Source organism: Mesoplodon bidens (assembly GCF_964165515.1).
Source record: "Mesoplodon bidens genome assembly, chromosome: 2".
In the NCBI taxonomy this organism is placed as follows: domain Eukaryota; kingdom Metazoa; phylum Chordata; class Mammalia; order Artiodactyla; family Ziphiidae; genus Mesoplodon; species Mesoplodon bidens.
Genome location: NC_138177.1, coordinates 79,522,710 through 79,537,603, shown reverse-complemented (window position 1 = coordinate 79,537,603; position 14,894 = coordinate 79,522,710). Strand labels below are relative to the sequence as shown.

The 14,894-nt window shown below is 46.5% G+C and overlaps 1 long non-coding RNA gene across 3 annotated transcripts; it reads left to right on the top strand.

Moving 5' to 3' along the window:
* The first annotated feature begins 2,223 nt into the window (after positions 1–2,223).
* Positions 2,224–12,165, top strand: LOC308628405. 3 transcript variants are annotated; one of them, XR_014017526.1, is made up of 3 exons: positions 2,224–3,442; positions 5,121–5,203; positions 6,181–12,165. It is a non-coding gene; the product is annotated as an uncharacterized lncRNA (long non-coding RNA). The 3 variants fall into 3 exon arrangements; XR_014017527.1 differs by lacking the exon at positions 2,224–3,442 and adding an exon at positions 5,976–6,037 and having other exon boundaries at positions 4,815–5,203; XR_014017528.1 differs by lacking the exon at positions 2,224–3,442 and adding an exon at positions 5,951–6,037 and having other exon boundaries at positions 4,815–5,203.
* Positions 12,166–14,894: the final 2,729 nt, after the last annotated feature.

Here is a 14,894-nt window from a genome sequence, read left to right as displayed (position 1 = left end):
GACCCGGAGTTTGCTCACCAGGCACACCCTCGCCCGGAGCAGGGCCTGGCATCCAGCAGGCGCCCAATAAATGCCCATGCATTCCGCCGCCGGGGCCCGCGGTTGTGGGTAGACCGAGAATTCTTATGCCACCTGTGTTTAGTCCTGAAGGAACCTAGACTTTTCAAATCGCCTGTTCTTCAAAACCTTTCTTCTAGCAGCTGATTTAGAACCAGATAAAAGTCCTAGAAAGGCCAGGAGGGCACCACCCCGACCGGCTCTCAACTCCCCACCCAAGGCGGTGCTGCGGCCTCAGCCTGCGGGCGCAGGTGACGGGTCTGAGAGGCGTGAAGGAGGAAAGCTGCAAGGGAGAAAGACGGCTGGGCTAACGTGGATCCGACCACAGCTCCGTAGGTCCTCGGTGGAGCACAGCGATCGTGGTGTGATTGGTGCGGTGATGGGAGCCTGCCTGCTTGGGTCTGAATTCGAATCCTAACAGAAAACGGGCTTCCCGTGCCTGATCACCCCCGGCAACACCGTATGGTTCTACCTTTTGGAGTTGGTGCCTTGCCCCCTACTGGCCACAGAGCAGGCGTGCGAGGTGGCGAGGCGCACACCTCACTGGAGGACTCCAAGTTCTGAGGATGCCCAGACTCCGCCCGAGACCCCCAAGGCCTGGAGTCAGCATTCCCTCCAGCTGCGCCCTCGCTGATGCTCCCGGTGCCGCCCACCCTGAGGAGAGCGCCTGCGGCTCCAAGAACAACCTTCTCCTCTGTCTGGGAGCATTTGGCTGGGTTGATCGGAATCTGCCCTTTTCGGGCCTCACACGTCCCGGAAAATCCTAGGGCCTAGCGCCGGCCCTACACGGGGCTGGAGGGGTCGCTGTGTTCCTGCTGGTTGGAGCTTGGCTTGCAAAGAAAGGCTCCCGCCGATTTCGATTTCCCTGGCCTAAGCTGTGCATGCTGATACAAGACTCAGGAGCTGCAGCGACCCAAAACAGGGAACCTCTCCTGTCGTTGTCTTTACGAATGGCGTGCAGGATCCTATACATAGAAAAATCCTCAATAACCCACACAAAACTACCAGAGTCAACAAACGAATTCTGTATAATGGCAGGGTACAAGATAGACAAAAATCAGTTGTTTCCACTAGCAGTGAACAATCTGAAAAAGAAATTAGCAATTTACGATAGCACCCAAAACGAATAAAATATCTACGAATTAACTTATCCAAGGAGGTGAAAGACTTCTAGACTGAAAACTACAAAACATAGCTGCAGGTGACTAAAGAATACCTAAGGCAATGGAAAGATAGCCCCTACGGATCTCTTTCTCCCTCATACTCGCAGGTTGCCCGGCCCAGCCGTCTTTCTCCCTTGCAGCTTTCCTCCTTCACGCCTCTCAGACCCGTCACCTGCGCCCGCAGGCTGAGGCCGCAGCACCGCCTTGGGTGGGGAGTTGAGAGCCGGTCGGGGTGGTGCCCTCCTGGCCTTTCTAGGACTTTTATCTGGTTCTAAATCAGCTGCTAGAAGAAAGGTTTTGAAGAACAGGCGATTTGAAAAGTCTAGGTTCCTTCAGGACTAAACACAGGTGGCATAAGAATTCTCGGTCTACCCACAACCGCGGGCCCCGGCGGCGGAATGCATGGGCATTTATTGGGCGCCTGCTGGATGCCAGGCCCTGCTCCGGGCGAGGGTGTGCCTGGTGAGCAAACTCCGGGTCGTGCCTCGTGGAGCCCTTCTCTGGAGGCGCCCAGAGGGTGCAGAACGGTGGGGACACAGCCGGTTGCTGTCCTTCCCCCGTACGACCACCCGGGCCTGGAGGGGGACTTGCGGTGAGCGCGACGGGTGAGGCCGATCACGAGTGGGGAAATGGAGGACTTGAGCCCGAGAGAGGCGGCAGTGGTCTCGTGTAGAGGGGCCGCTTTCGAGGCGGCCAGGAGCAGGCGAGGAGGGTCGTGGGCCCGGCCTTGTTTCGTCGGAGCCCCCAGTTTCCTCGGGCTCGGTGTCCACGGTCCCCGAGACTCAGTGTCCCTGGCGCCGGCGAGGTTGGACAAGATAGACATTTGAATCTCTCCTCCGCTGGGGTTGGAAGGGACGGGGAATACATCCTGATTCCAGGATGTTACAAGAAAGCTTCGCAGCTGCCCGTCTCTGTGGCGCAATCGGTTAGCGCGTTCGGCTGTTAACCGAAAGGTTGGTGGTTCGAGCCCACCCAGGGACGGACTTTGGCTCAGAATCTGCTAAGCGAGGTCTCAGCTGTCGCTTTTATGCGCCTGCCCTTTCAGTTCCTCCCCAGCGCCCCTCTCCCGGAATCTCCACCCACCTCATCTCCGCCTGCTCCCGGTCTTTACCTGGTGCCCCTGGTCTCTTTGCAGCACCTGGAGGGCTGCTCTCACTAAGTCACCTGCCTTGTACGTTCCAGGACAACTGCCAGAGGATGAAGGCACACGCACACGGGTGGCGGCAATCCCTCACTCAAGCTGCGACGTCAGAAATCAAGCTGCATGGCACCACCTGCGCGGAGTATTCACCGCCCCATCTCAGGACGCCTCAGCCCTCTCATTTGGGACTGTCGCTTTCTACGCAAAGTGATCTGCAAATCAAGGCAGAGTCAATGCGATTCCTATTCAAAATTCTTTCTTCTGCGTTTTCGAATTGCTCGCTCTTAATCCCTTGCAGTACCTTTCCTCTCAGTGTAGTTTTCACCTCTTTACGTTAGAGCGGGTCTTTTTAAAATGTTCCCCGTGTGTACCATTTAACTGTTTGAAGTTACGGAATGCAGTTGGAATAAATGTTTTAATGTCCTTCTCTGGTGATTTTTAACATCGGTGTCAGCTCTGGGTCATTTGCAAATTGGCCGATGTGTCTCTGCATTATGGAGAGGGTCTTTTCCCCTGGCTCTTTGGCTACCTCAGAACCTGTGATGGAATGCCAAAGGCATTGTGAATGGGTGCCTTGCGTGTTCCTGGAAATGCTGAACTTTTGCTCACGGACACACATAAGTTACTTGCAAACAGTTCGATCGTTTCCGGTCTTGCTTCTATGATTTGCGAAGTGGTTCCGAGCAGCGCTCAGTCTGGGGCTAACTAGCTTCCGCTACTGCGGCAAGACCTTCCTGAGTACTCTTACCCCCATGCCCTCGTGAATTACGATGTTTTCTGGTTGCGGTTGTTTGTTTTTTCCTTCTAGTCTGTCCGCTTCGGAGGAGCACTCTCTGTGCGAGTCTTGGTCCTGTCAAAAATTTCCGCCGACCTCGGCGAGTTTCCTCGCAGAGCTGCAGCGTGGCGGGCGACGCTGCTGCATTTCTCGCTGATTTACTTCGAGCATCTATCTCCTCCCTGGGAGTCTGTCCTGCGGACAGGAGCTCGTTCGGACTCCCTGGACGCACAGCTCGACGTCCTCAGCTCAGCAAGGTCCACGGCGTTTGTCCCCGAGTGCGTTGCTGGGGAAACTCTCCAGGCAGTAAGTTGGAGCCATTGCTTACCCCCTCAGGGACCACTCACTGTCCTTTTTTCGTCAGAGGGCCCGTGCCTCCGCCGTTTTTTTGGACTTTGTTTTCTAATAAACCGACTCTATTCAGTTTCGGCTGCGTTGGGGCGGTGGCTGCGACCGGGCTTCTCTCTCACTGCGGACAGCGGGAGCGCGGGCTCCAGGCGCGCAAGCTTCACTAGTTGCCCGCACGAGGGCTCCCTTGCCCTGTAGCGTGTCGGACGTTCGCCGACCAGCACTAGAACTCGTGCTCCTTGGGAGTGGCCAGCGGAGTCCTATCCACTGCACTACCGGGGAGGCCCAAACGACCCACCTCCGGGAAAACTTTCTTTGCACGTCCCTCACCTGGTACTGGTTGTTTCAAGCAGGAGCACAGATTCCGTGCCCGGGCCTGCGTGGGGCGTAGCACCCCCGCTTCAAAATTGAACGCTGGGAAGCAAACTGCGGAGACTCGCCGGGAGTCCTTTCGACGTACAGACTAGCTAAACGCGAACTCGTAAACACTAATGCAAACACCCGGCGCTTGCGCGGAGCGTTGGTACTTATTTATCTCTCCCGGGGAAAAAGAAAAACAAAGAAGAAGAAAAAAAAAAAAAAAAACCTCGGCTAACGCGCACCCTTCCCCTTCCTTACTCGCCACCGCAGCGGTGCTGCAGCAGCACCCCTTTCTCACCCGGGAATAAGAAAACCCACAACAAAACCGCGCGTGAAAAAAGAGAGCGGCCACCGGTCTCCACCTACCTATGTTCATGAGAACGGGGCCCCACTAGTGACTTCCACTTAATTCTGTCGTTAGCACACTCATTGCCAGGGGAGAGCGCGCACGCAGTCCCCCACTACCACAAATTACGCAGTCGAGTTTCCCCTATTTGGGGAAATCGCAGGGGTCAGCACACTCGCAGTGCAATGAGTGAGCCTCACCCTGGGAAAACCACCTTCATGATCATGGTATCTCCCCTGCCAGGTAAGTATGAGTTGCGTTCCCCGCCCCCCCGTATAGCCTTAGACTGCTACACTGTACACACACGCTCACCACCCGCCCTCCGCACCCCTTCCTCTTCCACGCCTCTCAGCCCCTCCTAACGACTCTGCTAACAAAATCCAAGCAACTTCTCTGGAAAACTTCCACAGCCCGGGAAGTGGCTCGCGGGGAATTGTACCCCTACGCTGCAAGATTTACATAAACCAAGCCCCATTCCTGACCTCTAAGGCGGCTCCTCTCCTCCAACCCCCGCCCTGTCCCCGCCCTGCCGAGATGACCAATGGGCGGGCCGGCTGCTGAAGGGGGAAGTGACGTCATCTTGTCCGCCCACTTCGGGAGCCCACCGAGCCGAGGTAACACGCCTCTTACCCTTTATCTGAGATACCGGCGGATTTTGCCAGCCTCCTCGAATTCTTACCTTTTGTCCTGCGTTACACGCCGGGGAAAGGAATTCTGGGATCGTGTGTTATGCTGATCCAAAATGTTTTTAAGAAATAAAGTTGTAAAACAATGGATACAAGCATATATTTATGTATGTGTCTTGTCTGTAGACATGGAGATTCAGGGTTACATCTCAGAGTGCTACTCGGTGTATTTTCTGTGCACGTCCTTCCTACTTCAATCTCGTGGTATACCAGGGACCATGTTTTTCCTTTCCTCACCATACAGAATACAAGAAATGACGATTCTGAAAAAGAAGCTGATGACCAGAATAAGGGATAGGAAGATGACCTGTTTGCTTGAAGAGCGAGGTTGGTTTGTTCGTTTGTTTTCTCTTCCTGGGTGAGACTGGGTTAGACCTGAGGGCGGGGCGAGGGGAGGCTGAAGAAGGCAGCCAACTTGTGTTTTCAGACCGGAGAGCAAGGAGCGGGCTAACTTGATCCCTGAGGGTGCCTTTGGCTTAAGGGGGAAGCTGACTCTTCCGGAGAATCTTGGAGCCGACAACAAAGGAACTCAGCACCCAGCTAACTTCCAGGAAGAAGCTTCCTTTCCTCCCCCTGCTTTTCCCCTTTCCCCTCCTTTCTCTCTCTGCAGCCATCAGAAATAAACTCTGGCTCATTTCATCTGAAATATGCTTTATTCCAGGAATAGTAATAGCTCAGAGAATCTCTGAAAAAGATCTCTAGAAAAATCTCTAGAAAAGATAAGGAAACAGATTATCCCCTAGAGCCTCCAGAAGGTAAGGCAGCCCTATTGACCCCTTGATTTTAGTCCAGTGAGACCTTTGTTGGACTCCTAACCTACAGAACTGTAATATAATAAATGTGTGTTCTTTTAAGCCACTAAACTCATGGTCACTTATTACAGCGGACATAGAACACCAATTCAATAAGTGTCTAGCACATTCACCTTAGCAGTAATAAGATGGGGGACATAATGAACCCTATATAAATCTGCAGGTCGTCTGTCTGTCCTAGGTTGACACGTCAAGAGATACTGGTACATGTTTAAAGCATTACATTAGGTATCTTTTTTTCCTTTCCGTTTTTTCCCTAAAGGACTCTCGCCCTATTTCCTGCACAGGTGTACCCAACATGGTTCTCACTGGAATTACAGCAAATTGGAAGACAGTGGTGGTGACACAGGTTGATTTCATTTGCTTTTAAGAATGGGTTCTAACACATAGAGGGAAAGAATATAATTTATGGAAAGTTAAATACCGTAGAATCCTCCATTCCAAAGATTCATTTTTTGCAACTTTTTTTTTTTTTTTTTTTTTTTAAATTAGGGTGAAGAACTACTTTTCAAAGGGTGAAACACAAGAATGGCTTTTAGGAATTTTCCCCCAAAGTAATTTGTGACTGGATCCTGTTGCCGAAACTTGGCCTCTGTTCACCGGTGCCGAAGAGAAATGCAGAGACAGAGTTTTGGGTGAAGTAGAAAAGAGTCGCTTTTATTGCTTTGCCAGGCAGAGGGGGCCACAGCGGGTTAATGCCCTCAAGACTGTGTGACCCACCCTGGAGGGCGTAGTGAGGAGTCTTACAGTGTTCGAGGAGCAGGGCGTGATCAGCTCGCAGACAGTTCTCGGACTGGCTGGCATCAAGGTGAAGTTTCAAGCGTCATCAACCTTCTGGTCTCAACCAGTCCAGGGTCTGTGTGCTTGTGGGCAGCACTTTCCATCTGGAGGGGGTCTGCTCCCTGTAAAACCACTTAGGAGTGTGTGTCAGGCCTTTATCTGTAGCTTCAGTGAACTGGGAGTTCGGTGATTCTGCCATGTGGCGGATTTATAGTCTAAATTGTCGCCCGTTCCCCAGCCCGACAGCTGTTCTTTGTTTCTACACCTTCACATTCCCTAATCATTAACTCTTGAGTCAGCACTTTACTTCGAAAGACAAGGACACGGGGCCTCGTACACGGTTTCAATCCTGACCAGGTCTGAGATTTACACGATGCATATGCTGTTGTTTTCATGAATGTTAATGTCCATAAAATGAAGTTCTTAAAGGCATTATTTGAGTTCTCCATTGATTACTGATTATATCATCAATACCTTCCAGCCCTGGCAGCACAGGGAGGAAGGAAGAATTGCTGGGATGCTTGCATCACCACAGGGCAAGAGGTCCTCAAATTTTACTGCTTTATCTTTAAGTAATACTTCATAGTTCGGCTGACTTTTCATCCATTCTGCTGATTCTGCCAGTGAGTTCCTCTGTAGTGACAGCCAAAGGCACTTACGGAAAATACTTAAACAACCAAGTGTAAAGGCAGAAGTCGAGGTCACTTCATCTACTACGGGAGTGGAGCATGTGTCTACCTCAGGCCTGAGTCTTTTGATGGGTCTTTTGGTAATTGGTGGCGGTGGTGATGACAATGTTTGAGTTGTTTTATTTTTTATTTTATTTTATTTATTTATTTTTTTGGCCACGCCGGCGGGGCCTGCGGGACCTTAGTTCCCCGACCACGGATCGAACCCGTGCCCCCTGCAGTGGAAGCTCACAGTCTAAACACTGGACCGCCAGGGAAGTCCGTGAGTTTTTTGTTCATGTTGTTGTTTGTTTTAATTTTTCAACTGTTACTAGGAAATAATTGTGGAGCAAGTGCTTGGTTTTAATTCTGGAAAGCAAAAGAACGTAACTAAGGACTTTTCCCAAGGAATGCTTTGAGATCTTTATGTCAGTTTGTGGTGTGACTTACCCACTTTTCAATTAAGGATTCTTAATTAAAGGAAAACAAGCTTATTTATAGGTTTGAATCAGTCTTATAGAACAATAGGTTTTCAACTGGGATCCGCAGCCCACCCGCATCAGAAACATGTGGTTTGTGTTTACGTGAAAAACGCAGACTCTAGGGCCTCACACCAACGAAACCTCTGGGGATTGGAGCCCAGGAAGGAGCTTCTGTAATCTCCACAGCTGATTCTGAGGCACTCTAAATGTAAGAACTGCCCTTTAATATTTTTAGATAAGGGGATTGTTACAAAATGACAAGACGGTAAATCATTCTTTTAAACTTAGACTTCAAGCATTAGACAGTGAGGTGAGCTCTTCGTGACAGTTTGTCTTTCCTATTCTTCCCCACTCAGCCTAGGGACTCGTGCAGAAATTAGAAACAAAGTAGGGGAAGAAAAACTTATTTCTTTACACACATTTTGCTTTAATAGCCACCAAAAAGATTGTTTCATTTCCTCTCACTGACCCTGTCCACCAGTTATGTTGGCCTTTAACGTATCGCTATAGCAGCATGTATAAATATATATCATACATTTATTCACACATACACACCTTGGAAAACACTGTGAAGACACAGACTAGGCTTTAGCACAACTGGGGGCCGCTCACATGTCACTTAAAAATGATCACTGGTTCATTTACACAAGACTTTCAACAGGCTTGGAGTGGCCAGTAGCCCCCAAGTCCCAGAGAGAAGTTAGGATGACAAAATCGGACAGTATATTTAGAGTGAGGTCAGTAACTACTTGGAGATCATAAAAGAATAGAAATAGGAGGTCTAGGCTAAGCACGAGACGGCATCTGGGAATCACTGCTCTCACCACGTGGATTCAAAGAACTCGGGTGTTGCAGTGTAGACCGACGCCCAGCCTGACCGTGACCCAGCTGTGCTGGCCCCGGGTCAGGTCGTCGGGCCCCTGCCAACACTGTCCTGCAGGGCACCGCTGCTCAGTCCTGAGCTTTTCAATCTGCCCTGGAGCTCCAGCGTGGGGACCACATGCTCCATTGCTAGGAAGCAGGTCCTAATTCCCCTGAGTTGACCCTCGGTGGATGAGGCGAGAAATGTGCTGTTGCTGGTTCCCAAGCCCCTGGGGCGTTCAGAAGCAGTGCCACAAGGTCCTCTGCAAACTATGCCTGTTTTGCTTAGTGCTGGGCCCGGTGGACCTTGGCTGGTTATTCCTCAACTGCAGGAGAGGCCCTCTGCCTTTCGCCCTGCCCCACCAGGCCACATCTCTGACTACTTCCACACCCTCTAGCAGGTGTGGAGGAGTGGGGCCCAGATCCTCCTCAGCGGACAGGGAGCTGTGAAGAAGGGGGGCAGGCCCATCCTCCCTGCAGTTTTGTACTTATATCTTCCATTTCTCTCCTTCTTATGCTCATATTTCTTTTCATTTTGGAACATATAAGCATAATTATGTGTTTTAATATTTTTGCCTAACTCCATCATGTCTTTCATTTCTGAGTTTGTTTCTGTTGTCTGATTTTTATGCTGGTTATGGGTCATATTTTCCTGTCCTATGTATAATACTTTTTTTTTTTTTTTTGCAGTACGTGGGCCTCTCACTGTTGTGGCTTCTCCCATTGCGGAGCACAGGCTCCGGACGTGCAGGCTCAGTGGCCATGGCTCGTGGGCCCAGCCGCTCCACGGCATGTGGGATCCTCCTGGACCAGGGCACGAACGCGCGTCCCCTGCATCGGCAGGCAGACTCTCAACCACTGTGCCACCAGGGAAGCCCAGTATAATACTTTTTATTAGTAGCTGGACATTGTGAATTATACATTGCTGGTTACTGAATTTTGTTTTTAAAGATTGTTGAACTTTATTTTCCCCAGAAGTTAAGTTACTTGTGTTCAGTATGATTCTTTTGAGGCTTCTTTTAAAATTCATTCAGGGCAAGTCTATAGGAGTCTTTGCTCGAGGGCTCACTTGGACCCACTTCTACGGCATGGCCTTTTTGATGTCTCTATTGGATGCCCTGTATACTCAGTGAGATTTCTCCATTTTTCCACTCTGGCTGTAATGATCTCCAGCCCAGTGTGATCTCTAGGAATTATTTGTCTTCTTCCTAGTCACTGTGCTTTGCCTGGAATCTGTTCTTTCCCAGCCTCATGGAGGTTTACCCTACCATACACAGATTTATATTCAGCTATTGATTCATGGGGCGCATTATGTATATTTCAGTAACTCTTCTCTGTGTGTGTCTCTCCTCAGTTACTCTGTGCAAAAATTCAAGATTTCTTAAACTGTGTTTATTTTCTTTAACTCAGCAATTTTCCTGCACTTTGTTGTTGTTATTGTCGTTCCTACCCTGTGCCATATTCCAGAAATTGTCTGCAAGAAGAAAGCTTAGGTGTGGTAGGATTCACCTTGTTTGTTTTCTTTCAGGGGTCACAGTTCAGAGCTTCCTATTGTCCAATGTCTGAAAACGTTTTTTCCATATTTTGTCCAGTTTTTTTTTTTAAACGGTCACAGATTTATTTATTTATTTATGGCTGCGTTGGGTCTTTGTTGTTGCGCGCGGGTTTTCTCTAGTTGCGGCGAGCAGGGGCCACTCTTCGTTGTGGTGCGCGGGCTTCTCATTGCAGTGGCTTCTCTTTGTTGTGGAGCATGGCCTCTAGGTGCGCGGGCTTCAGTAGTTGTGTCACACGGGCTCAGTAGTTGTGGCTTACGGGCTCTAGAGCGCAGGCTCAGTAGTTGTGGCGCACGGGCTTAGTTGCTCTGCAGCATATGGGGTCTTCCCAGACCAGGGATTGAACCTGTGTCCCCATGCACTGGCAGGCGGATTCTTAACCACTGCACCACAGGGGAAGCCCCCTTTCCTGCTATTGTTAATGGGATCTTTTATTCTCTTACTTTTTTAACTGGTATATAGGAAAAAACATCAATTTGTGTATGTTGATCTTATATTCTGCCCCTTTATTGAACTGTCTTTTTAGTACAAATAGTTATTCAGTTGATTCTTCTAGATTTTTTAAATTTCCACTTATAAAAAACGTTACTGCATGTTACTGTGACCCTTAGTAAATGGCTTAAAAGGTAAAATAAATGTGTTTTCAGAGTAAGAATGAGTCAGTAATGCCTAACAGAATGACGGATAACCATTAAAATATACTGGCATATATGGGTCCAGGGAGGATAAATAGCAACTATCTGATTTTATTGCACTACCAGCCATAAAATTGTAGGCTATGTGGACTTTCAGTTTGACCCAAGATGATGAGTCTAAACTCTCATGTTACCGAACCCACGTCCAACCGCTTGCCGCTTGAAAGCCAATTCTCGAGAGACAAGTGTTGGTAGGAAAGGAAAGGTTGCTTTATTTCAGAGCCCGGCAACCGGGGGAGAGGGTGGGCTCCTGTCCGAGAACCAACTCCCAACTGCTCTTCAGGGGAAGGGGCTTTTAAAGGGGAGTTTCAGGGCTGTATAGGCAGAGGGAGGGAGCAGAACATCACAGTCAGCTCTGACAGTCATCTTGAAACCGGTAATGTGGTGGTCTGATCAGTGTCACCTTGGTTGTTTTAAGTACAGTTAATCTTTAGTTCCAGGGTTTGTTCCCATTTCTTTGAGGCCAGTTCTCAGAACTGTGGCAGCTTATGTCATGGCTTCAATTTGGTCATAATGTAGTCATCCTCCTCCCCTGGTGGGGGCTTCAGTATCTGCAAAACAGCTCACAGGACATGGCTCAGAATATTGTCTATAGCCCTTAAGGAGGAACTAAAGGTCCTTGACTGTGCTTAATGATTAAACTATTATTATTTGGTCTCCTTTGACTGTTTTCCTTGGTTTCTGCATTTCCTCACTTCTCTGATCAAACCTATTCTTCGGCTAAAGATTTTCCACAGACAAAAGGCAGGCTGAGGACAGGGGGTGGGGCAAGGACCATAGGGTCTTGCTCCGTTTCACTAATATATCTCAACTTATTTATCTGTTAATCATTTTAAAGTTTACACACAGCAAATTCACTCTATTTTTATTTTTTGGTTTACTGCTTTATGAGTTTTAATAATGCAGAGACCCTTATAACCACCACCACAAGCAAGATAAAGAACAATTCTAACACTCCTTAATCAGTCTCTCAACCCACCCCTAATCCCCAGAAACCATTGATCTGTTTGCCATTACTACAGTTTTATCTTTTCCTGAATTCCATATAAATGTAAATATACATTATGTTACATTTTGAGACTGGCTTCTTCCACTTAGCATAATGCATTTCAGATTCATCCATGTTGTTTGTGTATTAATAGCTTCTTCCTTTTTACTGATGAGTAGCACTCTATTGTATGAATACACCACAGTTATTTATCTATTCGTTTCTTGAAGGCGATTTTGGGTTGTTTTCAGTTTTTGACAGTTATGAATAGTACTGCTATGAACCTTTATGTACAAGTTTTTGTGTGGACATGTGTTTTCATTTCTCTAGACTAAATACATAGAAGTAGGATTGCTGGGTCACATAGGTACTTGTTTAACTTTATTAGAAATTATCAACATGCTTTCCAGGATGATTATTCCATTTTGCATTCTTAAAGCAATGTAGAGGGCTTCCCTGGTGGCGCAGTGGTTGAGAGTCCGCCTGCCGATGCAGGGGACATGGGTTCGTGCCCCGGTCCGGGAAGATCCCACATGCCACGGAGCGGCTGGGCCCGTGAGCCATGGCCGCTGAGCCTGAGCGTCCAGAGCCTGTGCTCCGCAACGGGAGAGGCCACAACAGTGAGAGGCCCGCGTACCGGAAAAAAAAAAAAAAAAAAAAGCAATGTAGGAGAGTTCCAGTTGCTATAGATCTTTACCAGCACTGGGTATTGTCATTATTTTTTATTTTAGCCATTCTAATAGGTGTGCAAGAGTTTCCCATTTGGTTTTCATTTTCATTTCCGTAATGACTAATGGGTTCATCATGGGTTTTTTGCCATCCATATATCTCCTCTGGTGAAGTGTCTGTTGAAATCTTTTGCCCACTTTTTTTAAATTGTATTTTTTTTCAAGTTTTAAGAGTTCTTTACCTATTCTAGGTAAACGTTCTGTGTCAGATGTATGATTAGTAAACTTTTCTCCCAGCCCATGGCTTGTCTTTTCATTCTCTTAATGTCTTTTGAGGAGAAGAAGTTTTAAGTTTCAACAAAGTCTAATTTATACATTTGTTCTTCTCTGGATTATGCTTTTGGTTTTGTATTAAGAAATTTTTGCCCCACCCAAAGTCATGAAAATTTTCTCCTATAATTTCTTCCAAGAGTTTTATAGTTTTACATCTTACACTTAGGTCTATTGTCCATTTTAAATTCATTTTCTATGTGGTGTGAGATATAGTTCAAGGTTCACTTTTTTTTTGCATATGGATGTCTAATTTTTCCAGGATCATTTGTGCAAAAGAGTGTCCTTTCTCCATTGAATTGCCTCTGTACCTTCATTAAAAATCAATAGACTGAATTTATGAAGGTCTATTTCTGGAGTCTATTCTGTTCTACTGATCTATGTGTCTATCCTTTCACCAATACCACCGTCTTCTTTACTGTAGCTTTATGATATATCTTAATGTGTAGTATGTCTTCCAACTGTGTTCTTGTTTTTCAAAATTGTTTTAGATACTTCAGTTTCTTCACATTTCCATATGAACTTTAGAATTATCTTTTCTATATTTGCAAAGAATTCTGCTGGGATTTTAATAGGGATTACATTAAATCTTTATATCATCTTAGGGAGAATTGACATCTTAACTATATTGAATTTTTCAATCAATGAAAAGGGTATGTCTCACCATTCATTTAGGTCTTCTCTGTTTTATTTCATCAACATTTTTTGATTTTCAAAATAAAGATCCTGCATGTCCTATTATAATTATACCTAGTGCTTCAATTATGAAGAGCTATTGGTACCATTTTTAACTTCTGGATTCCAATTGTTTATTACAAATATATAGAAATGCACGTTGATTTTTGTATGTTGACCTTTTCTATACTGTGACCTTGCTAATCACTTGTAAGTTCTAGTAGCTTTTTGTGTAGATTCCTTGGAATCCTCTACATGGACAGATGTGTTCTCTGCAAGTAGGGACATTTCTTCCTTTCCAGTTTAAATACCTCTCATTTATTTTCCTTTTTAAAAAATATCTATCTATCTATCTATCTATTTCTTTATTTGGTTTTTCCGGGTCTCAGCCGTGGCACATGGGATCCTTGCTGCCGCATGAGGGATCTTCAGTTGCAGCATGGGGGATCTACGTTGCCATGTGTGGGATCTTTAGTTGAGACATGTAGGATCTAGTACCCTGACCAGGGATCGAACCCGGGCCCCCTGCATTGGGAGTGAAGAGCCACAAGCACTGGAACACCAGGGAAGTCCCAGTTCTTTTTCTTATTACACCATCTAGGGTTTTTAGTACATTTATGTCTATAAATTGGAATTCATATTTTGTAGAATATTAAGTAAGAATCAAGCTTTGTGGGTTTTTTTCCACCTAACACCATTTATTGATAAGCTATTTTTCCAAGTGCTTTGCAGTGACAACTTCATCATAAATCAAATGTCTTTGTGTGCATGAACCAGTTTCTGGATTCTCTGTGGTGCCCTATTCACCTACTTGACTATTCTTACACCAACAAAACACAGTTGTAGCTTAGTACAGCAAGACTTCCACCTTGTTTTTTTTAACAAAAAGAATTATTGAAAAAAAAATTTTTGATTCCATTTTTTTAGACTTTTTAAAATTTTAGAGCAGTTTTAGCTTCAAAGTTAAATTGATAGGAGGTACAGAGACTTCCCATATACTCCCAGCCCCACACAGGCATAGCCTACCACCAGAGTGTGGTGGCATCCCCCACCAGAGTGTTACATTTGTTACAATCAAAGAACCTACATTGACACATCATTATCACACAAAGTCTATAATTTACATTAGGGCTCACTCTTGGTGTTATATATTCTATGGGCTCGAGCAAATATAATATAATAACATAAATCCACCATTATATAGTCATACAGAGTATTTTCACTGCCCTAAAAATCCTCTGTGCTTCACCAATTCATCCCTCCCTCCCCTCAAACCCCTGGCAACCAGTGATCATTTTACTGTCTTCATAATTTTGCCTTTCCCAGGATGTTATATAGTCAGAATCATATACTTTGTAGCTGTATTAGGGTTCTCCAGAGAAACAGAACTAATAGGATATATATACACATAGATAGATAGATAGGTAGATAGTAAGAGACTTATTATGAGGTATTGGTTCACTGATTACAGAATCTGAGAAATCCCATGATCTGCCATCTGCAAGC